General features: G+C 38.1%; 1 protein-coding gene across 1 annotated transcript in view; it reads right to left on the minus strand.

Moving 5' to 3' along the window:
• TENM3 (teneurin transmembrane protein 3) overlaps window positions 1-26,026 on the minus strand; it is a 2,420,957-nt gene that overhangs the window by 741,508 nt on the left and 1,653,423 nt on the right. The gene's annotated exons all lie outside the window — the stretch shown is intronic.

Genomic DNA, 26,026 nt, shown 5'->3' on the forward strand with positions numbered 1-26,026 from the left:
AAAGTAATGTTATTCAAATTAGGATATGCAAAGCTGACCTATGGCTATATCTTCTTACATAATCTCTTAATGTAGTATGGAGAAATCCTCAGATGCTTGAGAAAATGGGTTCACTGTCTGTTTGTAACTGAGAATGAATACAACGAATTCCCAATTACCACAACAATACTTCGCTTCATTCCCTCAAGAAACTTTTGTTGAGTATGTCCTATGTTTTGGGCACTGTCCAGGGTGCTGGGTCAGCAGGGGAAACCCAGACAGAGTGACCTCACGGAGCTTATAGTCAACAAGGGGACAGAGAGTTGCATTAATAAATGTATACTCGTTATGGTATTGTGTTCTGTGGAGCAAAATATAACGAGGAAAGGCGGAAGAAGGACAGGAGATGGGAGGGAGGCTGCCATTTCATATAGGACAGGCAGGAGAATGGCAAGTGGAAAGGCCTTGAGGCCAGAGATCACTTGGCGTGTCCACAGAACCCCAAGGAGGCAGTGTGGCTTGAGGGAAGTGACTGAGAGAGAACACTGAAGGATGCGAGTTCAGGGAGTGTATGGGGGAGGGTGGGGCCCACTTTGAGGACCACTGTAAAGCTTCCACTATGAACGAATAGCCAGCCATTGAAGGGGATAAGGAGAGAGTGACAGTCTTTGACTTTCATGTTAAAAGGGATATTCTGGCCTTTACATCATGGCTTAGGGTCCAAGTCATGGCTATTTCAATAATCCGGGGGAGACACACATGGGCTTGGACCAGGGTGGTAGAGATGCAGGTGAAGAAAAGTGGTCTGACTTTAAATTTATTTTAAGGAAAATACTAGAATTTGCAGAGGGATCAGAAATGGGCCATGTGACAAAGACAGAAGAAAAGGATGGCCCTCGGTTTTCAGCTTTATTCATAAGCCAAACTCCAACAGCCGTTCTCTTCTGATCCCTCATCTTCCACCTTCAAGGCAAGCGTGAATAAAAGGGCCCGGAAAGCTGACCCTCCTGCAGTGGTGTATTAAGAAGATGATGGACAGAGCACATCTACTGCCTAGAAATAAATCGAGTTTGTATTTAATTCACTTGAGAAATTGTTCATGAACAGTTACCCTTATGTACATTCTACATGTAATGCTGACAAGTTCAATTTCGGCTTGGGTTAATGGCCACATAAATGTCTTTTACACGAGTTAAGGTTGCTTGGAGGCAGGAATGATTTCTCATTTTTTTTCTCATGTTTTGCATTGCTAGATAGGTTTTTTCAAACTTGCTGTTTAAGGTCTAGCCTCCCCTTCGTCCTGGCGGGTAAATCTAATTAACATTAATGAGCATTCTATGCGCATATTGACAGCATAATAGACGTTTTAGGATGGTCCCTCCCCTCTTGCACTACCACTCCGCCACTGGATACTAGCTGATTATTTCATTAGGCAGCAATACAAATCCAGGCAGGAGAACACACACTTTGTGGAAATTAAATCGGAAAATCTGCATCCATCCACACTTTCACTTGTATTAAGGTGAAGAGAGTAGGGCGGTCCATCACAGCCACCAGAGAACCTAGTTCTCTTGAGAGGAAAGCTTTGATAAAGATAATTTTGCCAGTCTATCCAGTGTTATGTGCTTACCTATGGTTGTTTAGAAAAATTGACAGTGTCCATTACATCTAATTCTAATTTTCATCGTAAGCAAAATGGTAGAGAATTGAAGGAAACGTCAATAAGGCCTGGGTGATGTCTTAGGCTTTGCACTTATAATTAACAGAGGGGTGAGATGTATTACAAATCGATGAAACAACTACTGGAATTATATGGGCATTAGTATGCGCTCTAGAAATAAAATTTGAGTATGAGATTTGCTTTTTTAAGATAACCATTTAGTAACTGCCTCCATCCGCTGATGAATGTGTGCAAGCATTTCTTTATTCTTAAGACTATAAGACATTGAATTCACTTTACCCCTGTTTATTGTATTAAAATGTTCTGTATATGATTAAGAGAAGTATTGTAGTCTTTATTTTTTTCCCCTGTGAATCAAATTTAGCAAATGAAGAACTTCATATTCTCCTTAAGTGTATTTTGGAGCAGTCATAGAAGTTGAAATAAATTGGTGTATGGTTGGAGGCAGATTAGTGGTACTGGTTATATTTTTCAAGCTTCAGTTCCCAAATAGAACCGTGCCTCCGTGAGCAGTCAGGTATTATCAAAGTGAGTGCTCACTTTCCTTGAATAAGGCTGGATCAGAAAAGAAGTTGGAAGTGTGAATTTATTTCTTTTTCTTTCCGAAACTTGAGAGGTTGTGAGTCTTGTGGAAAAAGTGTGATATACTAGAAATATTGAAAGCTGGCAGGTTTGTCTGAATCTAAACTTTTCGTCTTTTGGGTGGCATCGGTTAAATCCATCAGTTAAGAGAGCTTGACCCATTTAGCCATGCAACAGCTAAACCCTTAATCCTAACAGATTCATTTTTCAGTTCAGATCTTGCCACTGATACCGCACTAATTCAGACTCAGAGGTCAACACGTTGCAGCGAAAAGGGCTTTTTTTTTTTCCTCCTGAGAACTTTGGGAGCAAAGACTTCCCTATCAAAATGGGTGCAAATGTCTCTAAGACCTCATTATTTTCTATTTTATTTATTGACTCAATATTGTTATAATTTTATAGATAGCATTTTCCCCAAATACATCATGAAATGTTTAATATATGAAGGAAATGGTAATACCGCTCAGCATTCTCACAGCTTTCTCAACAATCTTTAAAAATATGAATGAGTTAATACAAAGGTAAATGTGAATAATGGAAACAGATTGTAGATGCCCCAGTGCGCACAGAGGTCTTTGAACCAAAAATGCTCACAGAAAATGTCTAGTTTGTGGGTCATAAAACTTGGCTATTAAAACAGTAGAAGTTTGTCTTTTCTAATGAAATAAAATTTTTCAATAGAAGACGCACTGAATTCTTTATTTTTTTTTTAAGGCGGAATAGACTCCATCACAAGTGTGTGATAATACCTCCCTGTGAGTCTCCGTCAATTTATTATTGGAAAGTGTGTTCACATACACTGTCTGCTATGCTTCCCACAATGTATTCACATTTATTGCCTCTGTGCTTGACTCACAGTAGACACCTAACAAACCGTTCTTGTGAAAATAAATAATCATCTTGCAGGTAGGACAGTTCTCATTAAGCCCATTTCATAGATGAAGAAATTGAAGCTCAGAGCATCTTAATGAATTTTCTGAAGTCACAAGACAGTAAGTGATTTACACAGCATTTGAACTCAGTGTTTCTGATGCCAACTATGATGCTCATTATGATTAATATACAATAAAAGAATTATGAGTTAGAGTCCAATATTTTCCCCCACACATGGATATAGTTAGATGTATGAACCATGGGATGGATTTTATATGAGATTTCTTCTGACTTGATGACCCTTTTTCATACCTACTGTTTTCTCAGAATAAATCATAAATGGATGTAACAAAATTCCCTTATAAAACACTATTCATTTAGAATGGAGCTCCATTATTTCCTTTTTTCTTCTTGTATTTCTGTATTTTAAAAATTATTACCTGCCAACTATGTACAAGCCACAAAACAAGGGCCTACTTGCTTTCGACCCAGAGGCAGAGTTAAGAATATACATGAATAATAGCTATAATATAAATCTGAATGTGATGTGTAATGAGAAATGTTTGGGCATATCGCTGCAGTCATTCAGAGGTGTGCAGAGCCAGTCTCAAGTGGTCAGAGAAGGTGTTGATGAAGGAGATGTCATTCAAGCCAGGTCTTGAAAGACGAGTAGATTTTGATAACAGAGATGTAGGGAATCTTCTTCTATCGTATTACCAAAAGGTAAAAAGAAAGATAACATCCATTTTTGGCTACAGGGTACTTTTATATGGGCATTTTTATGCATAGTTGACGTGAGTGTAACTTGAGGTAGTCTTTTGGAGGGAAATTTAGCAGTAGCTGATAAAAATTAAAATACGTATAACCTAGCAATTTCTTTTTCAGCATTTATTTTAGAAGTATACTCCTACGTATGTTGAGGGTGTTTACCGCATTATAGTTTGTAATGGTAAACAATAAACATGACCTAATTTTCCTTTAATAGGTGACAGTCAAGTAAACTGAATTATTCCAAAGAATGAATGTGTACAATGTTGAATTATTTTTAAGAAAAACAGGGAAAACCCCAAGTTATAGATCCATGGGGACCCATTTGTATATATGAAATAAAAACACTATCATAAGATAGCTTTTTAGTGGAGTGTCCTTTTGATCATTATATACTGCCCCTCTTTGTCTCTTTCAAGATAGCTTCTTAAACAATGATAACAAAATATGTATATAGAATCTTCTAGACTATGTGGGCATGTATACATGTGTGAAAGTATACATAGGTACAGGAAAAATGTCTGATGTTTACCAACTGAAGTGATTACATTGGTTACCTTTGGCAAAAAGTCAAGAACTGTTTTGTTTGTACTGGGATTTAATTTTTTTACAGATATTATGTATGTATTTTATAGGTAAAGAAATATAAAATAAAAGTCAGTGCTCTGTCAACATGAGAATAAAATTTAACTGCTTTGTTTCATCGACCCAATTGATTCCACTCTGCCCTCTTTCCTGCTCCTATTACCCAACATATAAGCAGTTTTGACTAAGTTACCTGATTGTGGAAATTGTACAGGAGAAGTCTCTGTGGAGCAATCAGAACTAAAATTGAAGATAGCAGGACCAGACTATGGCCAGATTGAGCTACATTTGTAGCTTAGGCTCTTATCACTTAAATATTCTCATGCCAATTCAGTGTGAAGGAGGAAAGAGAAACCTTTTCAGCCATCATACCCTCTCTATGTCCCCAAAGGCTCCAAGCCACCATCTTGTTCTTCAGACGAAAATAGACATCTTCCCTGTTTATTTACTGTTCTCTGTGCTGTTCTGAATTATTTTAATTCTCTTCTTCCCATGATTCTCAGGCAGTTTTGCCCATTTTGCTAGGAATATTTACTGCCTATTCAGGTTAGCTAATCACCCCATTCTTAACCCCTAATTGTAAATTTAGCTGCCTTCTATGCCTTAAACATCCTTCCAAAGCACGAAGCTGCTTATCTTTCACCATTCAAACAAGTCATTCAATTTCCCTTTCTCAAAATTATTTCCTTCCCAAACTGGAAGTGAAATGGTAATTTCCCTTTGATTTCATCACATTAAGGTTGCTATCAGCAGGGGAATAAATGTGAAAACTCTCTTAACAACAATATATTATCTCAAATTGATGACAGTGTCTTCCCTGAGATGCAAACATGTTTCAGTCATCTGACAAACAAACAGGCAGTTTAATAATGGGGTTCCATGAGGGATTTTGCAATAAGTCTTCTATTTTGGGTGGAAGAGGAAGGAGAGAAGTCATTATTGATATGTAGGTTTTGGAAAGAGATGGCAGCAAAGACAGGATAGTGTCTATCCTGCACTGGGACCCAGATTCTGTCTGCAAACCCTTAGGAGGCTGGGTTCTCAGCATTAAGTCAAATGGATGTAAATGTGAAGGTCACCACGAGCCATGGGGGCATCAAAAACACAGTGCAACACAGAGTGGGGAGTCAAGCATTGTCCCCACTTCAGAAAAGAACATGATGGCTCTCGTATGTCATTAACCATCAATATGGCTAGTCATAGGGCAGAACTGAAGAATCATTTTATATGTCTCTGATGCCTAGAAAGAAATGGGGCATGCCCAATAGACAGACTGGACAAAGTCCTGTGGGATCGAGTTTATTAGTGAGCATAAGAGAGACAGAACTTGGGACTCTCAGAAATTTGAGGAGCATTTTAGAGGAGGTTGAGGTTCTGTGTGATGAGATAGAGAAAAGATGTATAATTTGAGTCATTTATTGTCACCCCATCCACAGCCACAGGCTGTGGACCCTGGAGAAACTTGTTATAGTAAATACTCGAATAATTGGGATGATAGCTCCTTCAGAGTGTCAGCTGATCAGGCTGTGAGGAAGCTGAACCACAGCTGAATATCAATTATAAAGCCTTTACATATTTGTTCGGTTGTTTCTACAGTCTGTGAAATGGTAGTTTTCAACATTTAACTCCAGATTCTGGCAGGCAAAGAGTTATTCCAAAGAATGCCCAGAATCTGTTTAGGCACCAAAGAAATAGATTAAATAAATAGATTTAATTAATAATGGCTTGCATACACCACTATTTTCCCCATATACATTGAATTTGCACTGAAGTGATAGTTCATCTATCACAGTTACTGAATTCATAGTAAATTTTTGTCCATAAGGGTTTTCATAACCAATTAATGCTACAAGAATCATCTTTAGAGTCAGAGATAATTTTTGACAAGATTTTGGAAAGCTCTGAATGAACCCAATCTCCTGGTCTAATCTTTGCTTGCAATCTGATTGGCTAAGGGCTGGAAATAATTTACAAGTAGGGACAACCCAGGGCAGATCTTATGTTTTTTTCCTTCTCCAGCTTTATTGAGGTATAATTGACAAATAAAATTGAAATGTATTTTAAATGTACGACATCATGATTTGATGTATACATACAGTGTGAAATGATTCTCACAGTCCAGTTAATTAACACACCCATCACCTCACAGTTACTTTTTTTATGTGAGAATGCTTAAGATCTACTCTCAGCAGAGTAGATCGGGTATGTAATGTAGTGTTATCAACTACATTCATCAAGCTATACATTAGATCCTCAGAACTCATAACTGAAAGTTTGCACAGGACAGGTCTTTTAAGATGAGTTTTTAAGATAAGGCAAACACAACACCCACCTCTAGGTATCACTGAGAACCTTGGACATTAATCTTTAAATATTCTATGCTTAAATACACAGTGTTTTACAATTTACTCAGGATCCAGGAACTACACAACTTTCAGTAAGTGGGAGAGCCTGCACACCAAAACACTTACTTTGCTCTAGAAACTATATTTGTTGACGTTAAACAAAAATTTATCCAAAAGATGTTTTACTCCCCAAATATTTGAATGACTATTCTTACAGATATAATTTCTGTGACTCTGAACATGCCAAGATTTTCTTCACAATTTCTAGAAAATAAGTGCCAACATCAACATTATTAACCTATTTTCAAAGGTATAAACAAATGTTTTTTTTATTGTGATTACATTTTGAAGTGCCTAGAACTAATTAAAATGTAAGTAACTATAATCCTAAATACCTTCACAATGTGTATTTTATTTTACATCAGAATGAGTACATGAAATTGACTTTCAGACTTAAAAATAGTTTTTTCCCATTCTATCTTATTTCAGGAAACAAAATAATCTAAACAGTCTTTAAGATAATCCCATGTGATTTTGAATAATTTAATGGCCAAATATTTTTCCAAGTCTTTCATCCTCTGGGGTAGTGTTTTTCCTTTGAGTTCCGTATCTAATTGCAATAAATGACAAGATGAATTATGCGTAGAGAAGAATAAGAAAATTCAATATATGATGTTTGATATTTGGTTGATACACATCCATATAGCTGTACTGGTAGTTAAAATACTGAAAGTCTTGGGTATTGGTTGTTAAATAGCCACCATCCTTGTCCCTCCCCCAGGATCTCAGATGTCCCTACAACCTAGCAATTAAGGGGTGCTTCATGCACTAATGCTTTAGGTCCTCGGGAGGCCTGCAGTTCCTTGTCACATAGACAGTTAAGTATCAACACTGACTCCACGAAGCATCTTTAGCCACTTCTAACTCCAAACAGATAGGAATTTTGGATAAAAGCTAACCACAAATTTAAAAAATAAGCCACAACAACATAGCTCAAAAGAAAGAATGGGAAATTCCTAGGTAAAAGAAATGAAAAAGAACTTAATGTGCCACCAAAGGTCTTGGGGAGTATCACACACAGATTGGTACCTAGAGACTGAGGTATGACTGTCCATTGGAGGACACGTCTTCTACGGGCCCTGTGTCCTCACACGGGAAGGGAAAAGGAACCAAAATCACTGCCTGAAGCAGGCCACTGGAAAGACTGCCCCTTTGTGAAAAACAGTCTAGAAAACTTTTGCCCGTTCTCCAGGAAAGAGGCAAAGAAGTCTGTTGTTCTGGTATTCTGGTGGAAAATCTCCTGTGAGAATTTTTAACTCCAAGCATCTTCAAAGTACAGGTGTGAGGATAAGATTTAAAATATTTACTCCGGGTATGGAAATTCCAATTCCCAATCCATGGGACATGAATAGAAAAACTCATCTCAGACCTGTGAAGCCACTGGAGCCATAAGGGAAACAAAGGCAAAACCGAATCTGTGAAATCACTTCCACAGCCCAGGCACAAGGGACATCCTCATTCTTAATAACCACACAACAAGAACGACAAAACTATCAATGGTTAAAGGGAATCATACACAACGAGGGGGAGTGATTAGATGTAAGGGAAAGGAGAATTAGCATCTCAAGTAATTGAGATAATAGAATGTTAAGAAAGAAAGTGGAAACTAATTTTGTTTAAAATAACCAAAGTAATAAAACAAATAGTAGAAAGAACACACCAATCTACAAAAAGAATGAGTGGATCTAAAACACCAAATAAAACCTTTGTAAGTGAAAACTATAGTCACTGAAATAAAAAGTAAATGAGTTTAATAGCAGATCAGGCAACAGGTAGAGAGAACTGTAATTTAAAAGATATATTTAAGGAAATCATCCACAATGCAGCAGAGGGAAACAAAAAAACGATGAAATAGATGAAATAGAGCCTAAGAGATTCAGAAACTTCCAGTAAAAGTTCTGGAAAGAGAGTAGAGAATGAGGAAGAGGTGATATTTGAGTGTAATGGTTATGGATATCCCAGAATTTATAGAAATAAATTCGCAGATGATAGAAGTTAAGATTGATGTGGGGATATACACAATGCATAGTCTCATACACGCCTGGTGGGAGTGTAAATTTTTCAAATTCCTTTGAGAGGTTATTTGCAATGTGTAAATTTCTGATTCTGCCTCCCATTCCCAATCATGCAGTCTTTTGAATCTTAGGCAGTAGTAACTTCATCGTTCCAGTTATCCAGGCCAATAACCATGATTTCTCTCTTTCTCACACCCGGTATCCAACCTATGTGGAAATTTGGATGGGTCTGTCTTCGAAATACATCCAGAATGGGTCCACTTCCCAACGCCAGCACTGCTGCCTTCCACGTTTTGTGATCCCATCAACTTTTGCCTGGATTACTGTAATGCCCTCCTCATAGATTTCTCTAATTCCACCTTATTTTCAACAGGAGCAGCCTAAGTGAATTTTTTAAAATAAGACTTACATCATGCTGCCCCTCTGCTCAAAACCCTCCATTGGCTCCCCATTTCACTCAGACTAAATGCCAACCCTTCAGTTGACCTGTTAAGGAAGATATCTCCCTGACCTCCTCTTTGATGGCCTCTCACATACCCTGTTCATGCCATGGAGACTGGCCTTGGAAGTTGGCTACCACAGGGCCTTTGCATCTTTCCTCTGATATCCACATGGTCCACTCCTTCACCTCCTTCAAGTCTTTGCATAAATGTCACTTTTTCAATGAGGCCACCCCATATCAAATTGCAGCCTATTCTCGATTTCCTATACCTTGCTTTATTTTTCTATAGTACTTACCATTTTCTGAAATACTATATAGTTTATTTATTATAATCATTACTTATTATCTGTCTTCCCCTATCAAGATGTGTGCTGTACTGGACAGGGATTTTTTATTCAGTAGAGCACTATACAACATATAGTAAACACTCATTAGATGATTGATTGAATCAATGAGTCTAGAGAAGCTAAATATGTGCACACCATATAACCCAGTTTAGAGGACATCTGTATTTTCCCATGTATTTAAAATACTTCTTTAGTAAAGCTAATTTAAATTTCATAAGTTAAAAAACATTAGTGTTCAGATCATGAAGATGAGGGGGCACTGGCACCATTTATTTTAATTTCCAACTCCGCATTATAAAAAACAAAACAACTTGTGTATTCAGGGATATTATATTTTAACTGAGTGTATTTCAAAATTATTATTATCAATTCTTTTGACAGCTTCCTTTCAAAATAGTGTAACAAAAAATTCTAAGACATCTAAGCTAGAACATTAAGAACATTCACAGAAGACGTGCGACTCTGCTTAAATTCCTACAGTTATCAATGCTTCTCACCACTTAGTCAATTGCTTGACACTATATTTTGAAAGTGTTCATTATTGAGGTCAAGGCAAAAGGAAGGCATATTTAGAATATAATTTAAAGCATTAAGATGAAATACTGGCTGTTGAAGAACACTAGCTTTAATAAATTGATAAAATCAAACCAAGACTGTCAAAGATTCACCATAGAGGAAGCAGTTCGTACTTCTCTGCCTTGGGGTTGTGTAATCAAACTGAGCTCTCCACTCACCCTGGGTCCAGCCACGTACTATGCTCGCTCTCTCTTCTGGCCCCTAAATAGACACTATCCCCTTTCTCTCAGCTCAGCTGAGATGGCTGGAGCTCTTAAAAACTAAGGGAAGAAAATGGAGAAATAAACAGATTCCATAAGAAGTACAAAACAATTTTGCTTTTAGAGTATTAGTTTCCGTTTTTACTCTCTCCGTGGCTTACGGGCACTCCTGACTATACTAAAAGCCTGAAAGATTAACTAGGGCTACTGCTCTTTCTCTGGGATTCTTATTGACATCTTCCTGGCCTGTTCCCCATGGAGAACATTACTTCAAAACCTCCAGGAGCTTTTCCGAGGAATCCTGCCACCTTTTTGGCATACAAACTAGCCTTCTCTAGAGCTCACTCAAGTGGCTGATACCGGAAATGAGCTCCCCAGACCCCTATCCAGGGACACACGACTTCTCTCCTGCAGGGCTGGGCTTAAGACCATATCTTAGTAAAACAAAACACCATAAGGTGCACAAGACAACAACAACAACAATAAGAGGATTTTTCTTTCTTTCATGGGCAGAAACATAGAATTTTTTATACTTTAAGTGTGGAAATGCACAAGATTATTGTTATAATTACTATTGTGAACTTCATTTACACCATGCCATCTCTTTTTCTTCTATCATTTATTAACCCCTAGAAAACAGAGTTGTCTGTACAGCATATTCTAAAAATGCAGACTGAGGCAAAAGAATTCTGTTCTTTAGTGCTAACATAGAGTTTCGAGCAAAAAACTAGGACAATGTACCATTTATGCTTTATATTGCAGTAGGACTTCGAGCCTTTTCCAACAGTCCTTTCACAAAATTGACAGATTAGTCTTCCTATTAAAAGGGCCTTTTCTCTGGGTGCCAGACCTTGTTCTTAGGGTTGAAATATCTCCTTAGCTCTTTTTGGCTACCACAGTGGTGTTTCAGTGCTGAATAAAATTACAAATTGTGTACCTGATTCTCCAGGGCACAGAAAAGTCTCAAAAGGCGTGAAATGGGCACAAGGGAGGATGTTTGTTATTCCTAAATAGACCTTATGTGAATCCATGGACCCATGGACATTTCTATCAGGTTGTACATTGCAGAGAGAAAGATGCATCAGCTCCGGAAATATGGGTTCTAGGCTTGCATCAGCTGCTAAGGAGCCCGGTCACTTTAATAACGGACAAAGGAAAGCAAACGGATAATAATAGTTACCATCTATTGAGTGTTTATAAGTGTTTGGTATACACTACTTCTAACCCACTCACCTATTCTGCAAAGTAGGAATTATTATCCCTTTTTTAAAATGAGGACATTGAAGGACAGTACAGAGACTAATTAATTTGCCCAGCTAATAAGAGATGTGGTTAGAATTAGAATCTAGATCTTTCTAGTTCCAAAGGGTATGATTTTCTGGAATAGCGTGATGTGCCCCAAATCCCTTTACTTTCTACATCTTAGTTTTCCCATCTATATGATGAAGACTTTGGACAACATGATATCTAAGGCTCCTTCTAGCTATAAAATGTTAGGAAATTTGGAATATAAGCATAGCTTTGTGAGGCAGCAGACATCAATTGAAGCTAGTTTAATTCCACATCGGGATCTACTTGGATTTTCTTACAACCAGAGCCAAATTCTGGTAGGAACTGGAAGTTGACAGGGTCAGACTGTGTTGTATGTGGCCCAGCTGCTCACCTCAGTGGCATTGCAACACAGGAAGGGCCTGTGGAGAGTTGAACGGAATATGCAGGAGACAATTCAAAGGTGCCCTTTCAAGCTCACCTGAGAACCACATCTTAAGTGAGGTCCTGGGCTTTTCACCGGGGATGGAGGCAAAGAAGAAGTTCCTTTAAATTGCCACTTCTGGAGAAAGGTGACTGGGACACCTGAGAAGCCAGGTTTAGGACTGAAGGTCACATTTACATTTATCAGAGTTCACAGTCCTTTTCCTCCAAGCTTGTTTTATGGTCTTAAGAACTAAATTTATAATAAGAAATCCAAGAAATTTCTCCGTTCTTATAGTAGGGCCAAGATATAAAAGAAACAACTCCAGAGCCAGAGAAACAGGCCCAGAAGAGAGGCATTAGCGAAAAGGCCTCCCCCCAGTAAGGATCATTTCTGCCCTCATGTTCTGTATTTCTCTCGCGATTGTTCCCCACATCTGATCCACATATCCTGTTCAGTGTTTTCCCAACACATTTGTAGAATTCTTCCACTTCTATCTTCACTGTTCCTATCCTAGTCTAAGCCACCATTATCCTGGATGTCCTGCTTCCAATCGTCCCATCCTAGGAACCATTGTCCTACGGAAAGCAAAGTAATGCTCTCTTGCTTAAAGACCATTAATGGTTTCCCAACACACTTAGAATAATAAACAAACTGTTTCTCTTGGCTTAGGAGGCCCTCCATGGTATGGAAAGTCCACCTTGCCAGCCTCATCTCAGGCCACCTCAGCTTTTCAGCCACATCGGCCTTCTTTCTGTTCTTTGGATGGTCCAGGTTCTTTCCACCATCAGAGCTTTGCATGGCTAGTCCGTCTTCTTGGAACGCTCTTAGTCTGCTTTCCCCATGGCTGCCTCCTTTGTATCCTACAGATCTCAGGTTAAATGGCACCTCTTCAGAAAGGTATATTCTAACCAGCCTGAGGAATAAGATGCCCTTCCCCCACAGTTATCTCTTTATAGCAACAAACTGCTGCTTTCTTCATAGTACTTATTGTAAATTGTTTTATTATTTATGAGCTCTGTGGGGGCAGGGACAATTTTTGCCTTTTTACCTGGAGCTTAGCATGGACCACAATGCTGATACTGGCCTGCCACCCTCCTCTTCTGTTGGGCTCACGCGGCCTTCTCCTTGGGTCTTGGTTTAAAAATTGCTTTCATAGTGAGCTCTTCCCTGACTTCAGACTAAGTCAGATCCCCTGTTCTCTGTTTCCATAGTTCCCTGGACGATCTTTGCCATAACACTCATCACATCTCATGGTCATAACTGCTTGAGCTTGGCCTCTCTGCTAGCCTCTCAAACTATTGTCGGTAGTGACAATCACTGTCTTGTTCACTCCCAGATCACTGGCACCAACATTGTATGTGACACAGAGTAAGAAATCTGGAAATGATTAACAGAAAGAAACGGTCATTGAGAGAGAGTGTGGGGCTGGGAGAAAGAAGTAAAGCATTCACAATTTTTACAAAGCGATCAACTAACTTACAAATTAACTAACTAATTAATTCAAATATTGCCTGTTGATGGCCACTTTCACACCCTGAGGCTTAGGCATATGGGATACAGCACTAAGCAACATTTATTTAGTCACACAATAGATATCTGCGTATACGTATTTATTGAGCACGTACTATGTGCCAGGCCTGAGTTACATGCTGAGGACATGAACAAGGATATGATATAGTCGGGAGAAGAGACATGTTTATGAATATTTATGCTGAGGCAAATGGGATAAGTGGCATATGAATGGTATAAAGCAAATGTATTTAGAACTCAGAGGTGGGCAGATCTGGAAAGAGGCTGCCCTGAAAATAGTGTTTGTCTTAGTCTTGAAGGATGGGGAAGATTTCTATAAGGCCAGATGTTGACAGAGTGCATTCCAAGAAAATGTAAAGGTTCCCGTGCAGAGGAGGGAAAACCTGACATGGGCAATGAGGACTGGCTGGGATGGGGAGTTTTGCAGACTGCCGGGAGGGGGATAAGAGTGGAAGGGCAGATGATGGCACTGGATGCTGGAGTGCCCTGCATGCCGAGGCGAGCACACGGGATTGTATCAACGGGGGGAAATTTTTAGCGGGTTTGAGTTTGAGGGGTGGCCTGATGGTGGCTGCTTTAGGAGATAAATCTGGTAGTGGATCCCTGTAACTGGGCAGGGAGAGAGACTAGATTGCATTTGCGAGGCTTAATATTTAGGCATAAATTGTCAAGGGCACGCTCTAGAAAATAGTAACCAGAATGGAAAAGAAAAGAAGAATGAGTAGAGATTTTGCAAAGGAGGGACTGGTAGACTATGGTGGCTTATAGCTCTTGGGACAGAGCTCAGAGCTAGAGGGAGAGATAAAAGGAATACAATATTAATAGCTCACGTTGAGGTCAAAGCACTGTTCTCTGGGCTTTCACATATTACTCCATTTAACTCTCACACTAACTTCATAAGGCGGGTAGTATTATTATCTCCGCTTCTACTGACAGGGAAGTCGAAGTACAGACAGGTTTCATGACTTGTCCAACGTCACGTTGCTTCCTAATTAAACATTTGCTAGTGAGAATGTGTAGTACAAAAGGTTGTTCCCTTTTTCTATGCATCTACCGCGTGGAGAAGTCATAATATTTCTGTGACTGCTTTCTTATTTATAAAATGACACTAATAATTCTACAAATTTCTTTTCTGGGAATACTAGTGCATTTTAAAAACAATTATAAATACTTGTCACTCCACAGAGATACAGGTGTTATCGTTAATAAATTGTCTTTGATTTATCCTTCATTTTACATATCTTGAAAGTCCCAATAAAACAAATAGGAAATGAAATGTTGATAAAGTGACTGCGAGTCTCTTAATTCACTGAGTAAAACTCACGTGCAATTCAGACGTTTTCCCCAAAGATAAGGGCAGTCCCTTCACAGACTTCAGAGAAAGGAAACAGCACACAACAGAGCCTTTTCTGGTTAACCGAAATACAGAATTTGAGCAAATTAAATTGATTTAAACTAGCATTACGTTAACCTACAACAAATAGGTTTTTAACATTTAAAAAAATCAGCCTATTATTTCTGATGTTTATTTTTCTTCAAAGTAAAATCAAAGCGAATTAAAATGTAAAATTTAGTTCCTTCTGTAGTGACACTTGAACATCAAGGTCTTAATAAGTTTCGAAAACAAAAATCCCACTAGCCTTATATCATTAGCGATCAGAAGATGGTTTTCTTCTTTATCTTTAGAGTTTAAAAAAAGAAGAAAAGAAAAAGAAAGAATTTACCTTGTGTAACTTCTTTCTGATAAATTATTTTAAAATTTGAAGCTATGCTAAAAATTTTTTTTAACCTTGGTTTCTCTTTTATTTACTGTGTTTTATAGTAGACAAATCATTTATTTTCTCATTCAACTGCCATCCATAACAATAATTTAAAACCAGCTAATAAACATTATGGTTTGTTAGAATTGCTACCGATTAAATCTTAAGTGTCTAATACATACAAATATAAACAGAATGTAATTAGAGCTATTTAAAGAACCCATTTTTAACTTAGATTAACCATACTTTCCATTTGCCAAGGATAAACACTCATAAATGAAACCCATTGCTGAGCAAGAAGCAATTACTTCAGTTTAAAATATTAATATGCACCGCCTTTTAAAAAGCCATGGAAAATCATTTATGTACTACACGGTACAGGCTCAAGTCATACCCAAAAGAAAGAATGGGATAGCATTCTGCGTCTTAATTGAGAAGCAATCAACTGAGGTATAGCGTGTCCTTACCCTTTATGAGGCCCATTAAACTCTTTGCTTCAATTAGTGCAGATTTCCAACATAATATTCCCATATATGTTTAAGTGTGATTTAAAACCACACATACACACTCTCAGAAGGAAAGGAGAACTTAACTGTTGAAAAATCAACTTAATCAACCTATTTCTAGGAATAATTGAGACACGTTTATAATCTAAACTAATAACTGATTTGAGCATATAAAATATAGACAGTCTAGAAGAGAAGAAAATGCAAACAGCCCACACATCTTCATTGCACATTTATTGTCTAAAAATACACACATGGTATACTGAGCCCGATAGAATCAACTAACTAATCAATTCCACAGTATTTTTGGTGACATCAGTAGGCTCAATAAAAAGCTTGGTTTGGGCTAGAATTATATTCAGTGCTACTATGAGTTAACCACAGGTCAAGTCTGGTTACAATGAGCACCATTATACAAAATGCTTCTGAGCTTGTCCCAAAAGTCCTCAGAATAGGGCTTTGTTGATTTCATCACAGTGACACCACTAATGGAAGAGCCCAGACAGACCTATTAACTCTTGGGTGCTTGAGACAGACACAATCTTTGGAATCTTTGGTTAGGTCTCTGAATACAAAGTGATGCTGAGTGGGGATGTGAGCATTTTCAATATCAGAAGACGAAAACCCATAGAACAGACTTGCTCCATTAACATGTCTACCTATGACCGTGAGTGTAATTGGAGTACTAGTTTAAAATGGGACCCATTTTATTCGTTACGATCAATTTTCAATGTTGATGAATTTAGTAGATGGCAGTTATGGTGATAGGTCTTGAATTGTAAATAAAATTTATGTTTTTAGGATTTTATCTTTTGATTCAATTTAGAAAGTTACAATCAATTATTTTTATTCTGAAATGTGGAAAGCTCCATTTTCACTAAAGGTCTGAAGTGCAACAGCTTCAAGGGCTGGGAGAAAAACATCTTAGCTGGGTGATTTTATGGTTGGCCTTAGGCAAAATCACCAAGCAAGGGACATTTGTATTTGATGCCAGTCCCAATTCTCTTCAATGATCTTCTCTTCTATCCTGGTAAATGTAAGTTTTCCAGGGCCCTTTGGGTTCCTGAATGTACCCCATCCCCACCACACATACACTTTTTATGTTACTTTGTATAGGCCTCTATTCTCAACAGAACTCACCGCTATTACCCTTCTCTTTTTTATTTTCTGATTTAGTATTTTCTCTCTCTTTTACCTCTTCTGCCTGATACTATCTCATCTAAAAAATGAATTCCTATGAATCCAATAATAAGGACCAATGATTAATGTTTCATCCATGGTACATAATATACTTGTGTTTACAGAAGCTTCCTGAATAATTCCTAACCCAAAGCAGTGTTTCTAATGGTAGAAATTTCAGGTTGGTTGAGAGGAAATATTGAACTTCGAAGCCCTTTCAAAACACACTGTATAGGTGGCTGCACATTCCACGGAACTTTTCGAGCCAGTCATGTGTCTTTCCTTAGTTATCTTTAAGTGACAGTTATGTTTAAGGTCATGTGACTGTGGCTTACAGCTATTTCATGCCAAAATAAGGCTTTATTTTTTTTGAGGAAGATTAGCCCTGAGCTAACTACTGCCAATCCTCCTCTTTTTGCTGAGGAAAACTGGCCCTGAGCTAACATCCGTGCCTATCTTCCTGTATTTTATACATGGAATGCCTACGACAGCATGGCTTTTGCCAAGAGGTGCCATGTCTGAACCTGGGATCCGAACCTGCAAACCTTGGGCTGCCAAGAAGCAGAACTTGCGAACCTAACTGCTGCACCACTGGGCAGGCCCCCCAAAATCAGGCTTTTAAAAAACTTTCAATAAAAATTCAAAATAGTGATCTTACTAAACAACCACATTATCTTTCCCAATTTCCGGAAACACAGAAGATTTAAGTGACTGAATTTTTGACTGTTTAGCCTCTTGATTGGAGTAACTTGAAAACTGCAACAGTAGAAGAGCTCATTTAGGAATATAATGACAGGTGTGTGTCTAGCCCCCTCTCCAGTGCCATGTACCCCAACACAAAAGGAGATGGTAAATGTGTTGCTTTGCTAAACATAATGTGGACCAGAGCGCTACCAAGACTAATTTGAAACAGAGACATTACTATTAGCACCTCAAGGAGTGACTAAGTTGTGCCCCATAACTTTATAAAATTTTATAACTCATCAACTAAATAGCTTGAATTAGTTGACTTTATTGTTTGGCAAATGCTTGACAGCCAATAGATTTAATACATTGTTAATTATCCTATTTTCCTTAAAATAGTATTTTCATTTTTATAACCAAGAATATTTAGAGGCTAATTAGAAATCCGGTAATGTGAATTGTAAATTATGTGTAATTACAATAAAACTACTGAAGAATAACACATATTACTTATAAATTGTAACACTGTGATAAATTAAAGCAATTACAGGTAAACCAATAATGTGCCTTAATTAAGTAGTTATGAATGAGAATTTGTGCTTTGCATTTACAATAACCTATAAGGTTGGGGATGGCATTCATAGTTTGTGCAGAAATCAATTGCGCTCTGCTGTGATACTCTGCTAAGAATAACTTCCAAGTTCATTACTGTCATTATGCCATTATCATGTAAAAACACCCAGGATTGTTAAATGTAAAGTGTGCTGACAACCAATCAACCATGCCTCTTAATATAATTATAATTATGTCACTATCTCTTCTTATACCTTTATGAATCTGAGAAAACGTTCATATTTCCACAAGTCTTCAATATTGGTTGCAAAGGAGTAGAAGATGCTTTGTCACAAGTTTATTGAAAATACTATTGTATTTGACAGTAATAAGGCTATCCATCCTCATAATTATTTTACTGCAGCCTGCCGTTTATAAGATTAGAGCAATAATTTTTATATTGCCACATCTATTTATTGCATTATATATTGTTATAATGTTGAGGTAACTCTTTGATACGTCCAAGTTGCAATCAATGTCACAGGATAAATAGACAAGAGACCCAAAGATCAGCTTCCTGCCCTTAATTCAAGTCATATGTATTTGTGTGGGTGTGTTCCCACAGGTCTCTGAAGGAGAAAAAACTAATGTAAGTTGGTGAAAGGGGAGGAGTTGGAAGGTTAAGATGACAAGAACTTGCTGATCTGAATTTAAAATATCTTGGAACTTATTTTAAAGATGAATATTTAAAGGATGAGGACCAACAAACAAGTCAGAAGAGGATTCTGACTTATGCAGGTATATACATGTTATTAATTTGTTTTGAGGCATTAAAAGTTAAGGTTCTCTAAAAATTAAGTAATATTTAGCCTAGTAACATAAGAGAATACCAAATATAGTATTTTGAATACTCTTGCATGGTATTCCCAACTAGGGAAAGCCAGGTGTCTGGTAGAGACCAGACATGTCAGTGATGATTGTAGGGTCAGAGATTTTACCCTCCTTGCAAGCTCGTAAGTTAGCCTATTAATGTTTCAGGGAAGCTGGCGGAAGATACAAGATGCCCGGGTCAGAAACAAAGAACTTTGTCACTCAAAGCATGGCAAGCAGCATGAGCATCATCATATTTGTGTTGGTTTCCCTGCAAGGGGGTGACACAGAAGGGCCCAGATGGATTCTATGCACACAGTGGGTTTGCACTGCAGCTGAGGCACACTGAGCTTGGGGAATCCATTGTTTTTATAGCAAGCAGCAAGTAAATCTGCCCTTTGTTTCAGAGGCAGACATTATATCATCTCTCAAGGTTGCTCTCTGTAAACATGACTCTGAGAAATGGCCCCAGTAAAGAGCAGTCAGGGATTTGCATTCTTGACAAACTCAGCAAGATGTGTAGGAGTCCAAGAGACCTATGGTGGACTGGCTTTCCCAACAACCAGCACGAACGTATTCAGGAGTTTGATGTATGACTATGTAGAAAGACAGCCTTCATCCACTGGTTTCAAGTTCAAAATGCTGTTCCCAGGACCAAGATCACCTCCGTGTATTTAGCTAGATATTATTCAAAATGACATAAGAAAATTCTGGGGAGAGCTATCCTTTGATATGCCTCTTCTCTGTACTGCTCTTCAAATGATCTATTTCTAGTCTGTCATTTGTCTTGAACTATCCACTCATGTCATTTCCTTTCCTTGAATCCTACTTTTATTGAAATGGTAGTTTAACATGTATCTTCACATCTTGATTTACTTGTATACTTAATTGTAGAGGCTGATAACGGGCTTGATAGGCATTTTATACACATTTTTTAAAGAGAAAGCGAAACACATGAAGACGTAAGGTATTTTTTTTTTTTTTAAAGATTTTATTTTTTCCTTTTTCTCCTCAAAGCCCCCCGGTACATAGTTGTATATTCTTTGTTGTGGGTTCTTCTAGTTGTGGCATGTGGGATGCTGCCTCAGCGTGGTTCGACGAGCAGTGTCATGTCCGCGCCCAGGATTCGAACCAACGACGAAACACTGGGCTGCCTGCAGCGGAGCGCGCGAACTTAACCACTTGGCCACGGGGCCAGCCCCCAAGACGTAAGGTATTTTTATCCTCACATCCAAAGCTAACCTCTAGCTTTTAGTTATGCAGAGTGATCCATTGTAATATTTGGGCAATGGGGCCACAATTTGATGTGCCCACAGACTTCACAAGGTTCAAACTTTAAAGTCACTGTCATCAGTGCCCAGCACTTTTCCAATCCTTTCTCCTCTTTCGTGAAAATTTTGTTGTCCTTCTGCAAGGCACAGTGATCTCTTTTCTTTGAACTAATTTTCTGTAGTCCATGATGAACAGCCTGGCTATTCCCTGGTGCCAAATCTCATGTTGTGTATCTTCATTGAATGAGCAGGACTAGGGAGGGCGCCGAAAGAAAACAACTTTGCTATTTCCCTCTCCTGCCACCTTTCAACCTACTTTCAACAAGCTGTATTTCCAGGCCTTGGGGTGAAATCTCAAGTAATCTTGTACCTTTTATGATTACTCTCAGGTAAAAAATAAATAGTCCCTTACGTGTGGCTTTAAACGTTGAATTCAGTGTAAAATCAAAACCTCAGATCTATCTAATTTACTTTTCCCAAGACACACACACACACACCCAGGACCTCTCTTAAATTGGAAACCTAAAGTGGAGAAGGAGGATTACAAGACTCCTTCCTCCTTCCACCCCATCTCTCTCCCCAGCTTCCAGCTGACCCCCTTCTGCTGGGAAGGCTCCCATTGATGGCATGCAGGTCACTCCTAATTCAGCTCTTGCTACTTGTGTTGGCCACCAGATTGGTCACTCCCATGGCCCTTAAACTTTAGACTTCTAGAAAAAGTCAGACATCAGTCTCTGCATTCCTCAGACACCAGGAGACACACATTAAACTTTTTGGTTTGGCTGTCCTTGAGTTCCTCGCAATTGGATTAAGAGTATGGAAAAAACACTCCAGTCCCCAGTATCATGGATCCACAGCTCACCAACTTCCCAAAGGAATTCTTAACCTCTCTGATCTGACCAGTCTTCAGTTTCTCTTTTGTACCCTTCAGGTGGCTGGGCACCTATAGCACTGGTTTTAGTTAGTTAGGGTTTTTTGGCGAGGAGGTATCTCGTCTGAAACTTCAATACAAGCAGAAGAAACACATTTATTATCCTATTAAAACTGTTTGCATATTTAATTATTTATATAAAAATTATTTATTTCTTAACCCCTTGCAAGCTTCTTGAGAAAGCAGGGACCACTTCTTGTACTTCTCTTTTTGATTGATGGGTTGGACTTGTCAATTTATATGCCCTCAGGAGAGAGGGGTCATAGGAATGTAGGAACGAATGAAACCGCTGGATAGGAGGAAATAAAGAGTGTTGAGGGTCCCTTTTTTTTTTTTTTTAAAGAAGCTAGGAATCTTGAATTTGATGAAACTGATTAATTTATTAACAAGAGTGAATAGACACATTCAAGTCATGTCTGCACAAAGCCAAAATAATCAGTACATTTAATTTAATATGAAAAAAATTCCTTGCTTATTGGGAATAATGAGAAGAATAATTAAATGTTTCACTTTTAAACTTGTGGTTAAGCTTAAATTGATTTAAATAATTGGAATCTACTTAACAAACTTTTTTTCAGCTGAAAAAATAATCCTGAGCACTATGATCATGAAGGGGTTAATTTATTCTTTTCCTACTGTTTAAGTTATGAAAAATTTTTTAAAAATATGTTTACCTTCTGTTTCAAGAAAGTCAGTTTCTAAGTAAACAGTGTCTCAACAGTTTGAATTGTTCCAACTGTTCTCTAAAAGTTGAGAAAAAGCTATTAAATATTTATCATCTTATATTGTGTTATTTACTGTTATGATGAATATGCAAATTTTATTAATGCTATTCAGAAAGCCATGAAAAAATTATACTTCATGAATGAAAAATTAAATGTAACTAGCTAGTTATTTGAAAAAATGTTAACCCACAAATAAAACACATTGGTGTTTCACGTGGGTAAATAAGGCCATGCAAGATCTTAGAAGGAACTGATGAAAGTGAGGAATAGGAAAGTAGCCGAAGAAAATATTTAATATTTGCAGGATAGCAAAACAAAGAAATTGTCCAGATGTGAGGAAAGATGCTGAGACCCTGAGTAGCCGGAGGCGCTGAGAGCTCTTCCTTTACTAAGGGCAGTGGGAGGGGCGCACAGTGTAGGGGAGCTTGCAGTGGGGGGCGGAATTAAATGGGGGAGTGCGCAGTCGGGGGTGAGGGCAGTGGTGTTGGTGCAGGACTTCCCTCCAGCCCTGATAAGGATGCTTTCTTCCTACTGCCATGAAGTATTGCTCCCTGCCTGCCCGTGAAGACTCTATCTCCAGGATATAGATGAGAAAAAGGACAATTATATTTCATTGAATACTTACAATTGGAAAGTTTCTGGATTTCATTAAGGATAAAACAAAAAAACAGATGCCTTTAAAATTAATACATGTTATGTGCTATAGATAACTGGCGTAGTGCCACTGGGCTATTTCAGTTGATTTCCCCTTACCCTACTCAACTTTTCTTTTTCCCATACTCACCACCTTCAAATACACGATATAATAAACTTAGATACACTGTTTACTTTTAATTTTCTGCATCTTTCTGCAAAAGAAAAGTAAGTTCCACAAAAGTAGAGGTCTTTGTTTCTTTAGTTCACCGACGTTTATAAAGCACCCAGAAGAGTGGTGGGCACATAGTAGGTCCTCAATAAACATCTGTAGAACGTTCTGTAAAGAATATGTCGGAAAAAAGGAATTGCAATATTGGGAGATATTTTAGAAGACCTGAAAAAGGATTTCTTCAAAATCAGGGAAGGTGAGAAAATAACGAAACTGGTTAAAGATTTTTTGAGGCCTCTCAAATTATTTAAACATAATCTATCCAATAAATCTCCAAGACTTGTTGCTTCAACTATTAAAATATCTCTTAAATGTACCTCTCTTTTTCTATTTGTATCACATTTTCAATCATCCTTTTTCTGGCATTTCAAAAATGTTCTTGTCCTTACATCAAATAAATCATCTCCAATAATTCATAGTCTTAAACCGATTTATGTATTACTTTCTTGGGTTAAATCTGGGGGTTTTACACAGTCCCTGCTTTTACAGAATTTATAATTTAACTTTGGATACAGGCATTAAGTAATGACCCAAATATCTATAGAATTACAATTGTAATTTGGTGTTGGAAAAGACAGTTTGCCGTGAGTGTAGAACTGGAGGAACTAATCTAGCCTAGACTCTCAGAGAAGAATCTCTTCCTGAGGAGGTGATATGTAAGATAAGCTTTGAGAGAGAGAGAGAGAAGAGAGAGAGAGAGAGAGAGAGAGAGAGAGAGAGAGAGAGAGTGTGTGTGTGTGTGTGTGTGTGTGTGTGTGTGTGTGGCATTTCCCAAGGGAAGAGGTACAAAGAGTCTTTCAGAGGGAACCAGAATTGCTAAAACCCTGAGGTGGAGGAGCAGAGCATCATGAGTTATAACTGGCATGCTAGGTGGAAAGCAGATGACGTGTGACTATGAGGGTCCTGAGATGGATCTTAAACTTCATTCTTACACCAAGGAGAAACTATGGAAGAATTTTAGTCAGTGAAGAAGCTTGATCCAATCTATAAAATCACACTGGCTGCACTGGAGTTTTCTTTAAGCCTCAATGGCTCCCTATTGACTGCTGAGTACAGATCTGAGTGTCATGTTAGCCTGTAATTTAAAATTGTACACCCTAGTCCTTGATTGTTTTTTTTTTTTACTATTTATTTATTATGGTTACATTGGTTACAACATTATATAAATTTCACTTGTACATCATTATATTTTGATTTCTGTGTAGACTACATCGTTTTCACCAATCAAAGCTCTAATTGCCATCCGTCACCATACACATGTGCCCTTTTACCCCTTTTGCCCTCTCCCCACCCCCTTCCCCTATGGTAATCACTAGTCTATTCTCATTTCTATGTGTTTGCTGCCGTTGTTGTTTTATCTTCCACATATGAGTGAAATCATATGGTATTTGGCTTTCACTGTCTGGCTTATTTCACTTAACCTAATGCCCTCAAGGTCCACCCATGTTGTCGCATGTGGCAAGGTTTCATCTTTTTCATGGCTGAGTAGTATTCCATAGTCTTTGTTTTTAATCCTGGCCTTTTCCTGTGATACATGCTGGACTAGTCTGGCTCCCAGAATCACCTGCCTGCCCCTCACAGTCTTTCTTCCATGTTTTCTTCCCTCCCTCCCTCCCCTTCCTTTCTTATGGAATGTCTCTTCTACCCAAGTGCTTTTCATAGAATATGTCCCACATATATTTTTAGGTTCAGATCAGTTACTGGCTCATCTTCATTTTTGTTTGAATCACTCTTACGGCATATATATTTTACCTCATGGTATAGTGATTTTGTTTATATCTAAGCTCCATTAAAGTATCTTTTTCCTAAGGACTGTGCCTAATTTTGTTTTGATACTTTGTAGGAAATTCACAGTACTGAGCATTAATAGCATATGCTTCATGAATATTCATAAAATAAATTAACTAATACATTCTTCCTGAATCTAAGAGAAAGTGCTAGAAACATTCAGAAGATTATTGCAGACCTCAGAACATAAGAGGGGCCTTGTCTTTCTAGGTCCAAAGTGGTGAATATAGTAGAATAAAACCTGATTATCTTCATATAAGCAGCATTCTGGCTTCACTTATCTCAAACATCCCAGACTCATTACAGGTATTTTAATTCTGTCTCCTAACAATCTAAAACACCTTCCTCTCCTGATACCCTAGTATGGTCCCTAACCAATGCCAATTTCTGTATTTTCATGGACAGAATATACGCCTTGGAGGAAGCAGCCCTGAGTTCAAATTTTAGCTCTGTGACTATAACCAGGTTTTAAAACTCTTAAGGTTGGTCCTATCATCTGTAAATAGACAGGTTACAAGGCTTGCAATAATAAATAATGAGCACAGGTATGTAAGCACTTATTCCAGGACCCGATTTGTAGAAGAGGTTCAATAATCATCATTTCATTTATGGTCTCCTGTCCACGTCCCCTGGTTCGGGCAAAAATATGTCTCATTTTCTTTCCATGTTTCACTCCAGCATCTGTGTTATTTATGATACATCCTGATTTTTTTAGGACATAGCTCCCTTAATTATCGCTTCCTTCCTCTCTCTTCACATCAGCAGTCTCTCCCCTTTCCTTATTCCGCTGTTGCACCCTCAAGCATGCTCAGCTCTCCCCATTCCCTAACATCTTGCGTTTTAGTAGCTATTTATGCATTCCTTCCTTCAGTCATTCAAAAGCAATGAAAAATAACATCCTTGGACAATGCTAGGTGCTGGGACTCTAAGAATGAATATAACACCGTTTTAAATTTTATACCACAGTAGGAGAGACAAGATGCATAAACAAATCGTTGTTTAGTTAATGTGGTATAATTATACCTTCGGGACCCCTGAAAAGTTGGATGGAAGCATTGAAGCAAGGAATCAGTTCTACCTGGAGGATCCTGGTGGCTTCACACGAGAGGAGACAACTGAGGTAGGTCGCGAGGCTCTTGGTAGGCATTGGAGGGTATTCTGTTTTGAAGAATCAGCATTAGCAATGGTAAAAAGTATAAAAAGGTAGGACTTCTTA

Source organism: Equus przewalskii, chromosome 28, assembly GCF_037783145.1.
Source record: "Equus przewalskii isolate Varuska chromosome 28, EquPr2, whole genome shotgun sequence".
NCBI classification, from domain to species: Eukaryota; Metazoa; Chordata; class Mammalia; order Perissodactyla; family Equidae; genus Equus; species Equus przewalskii.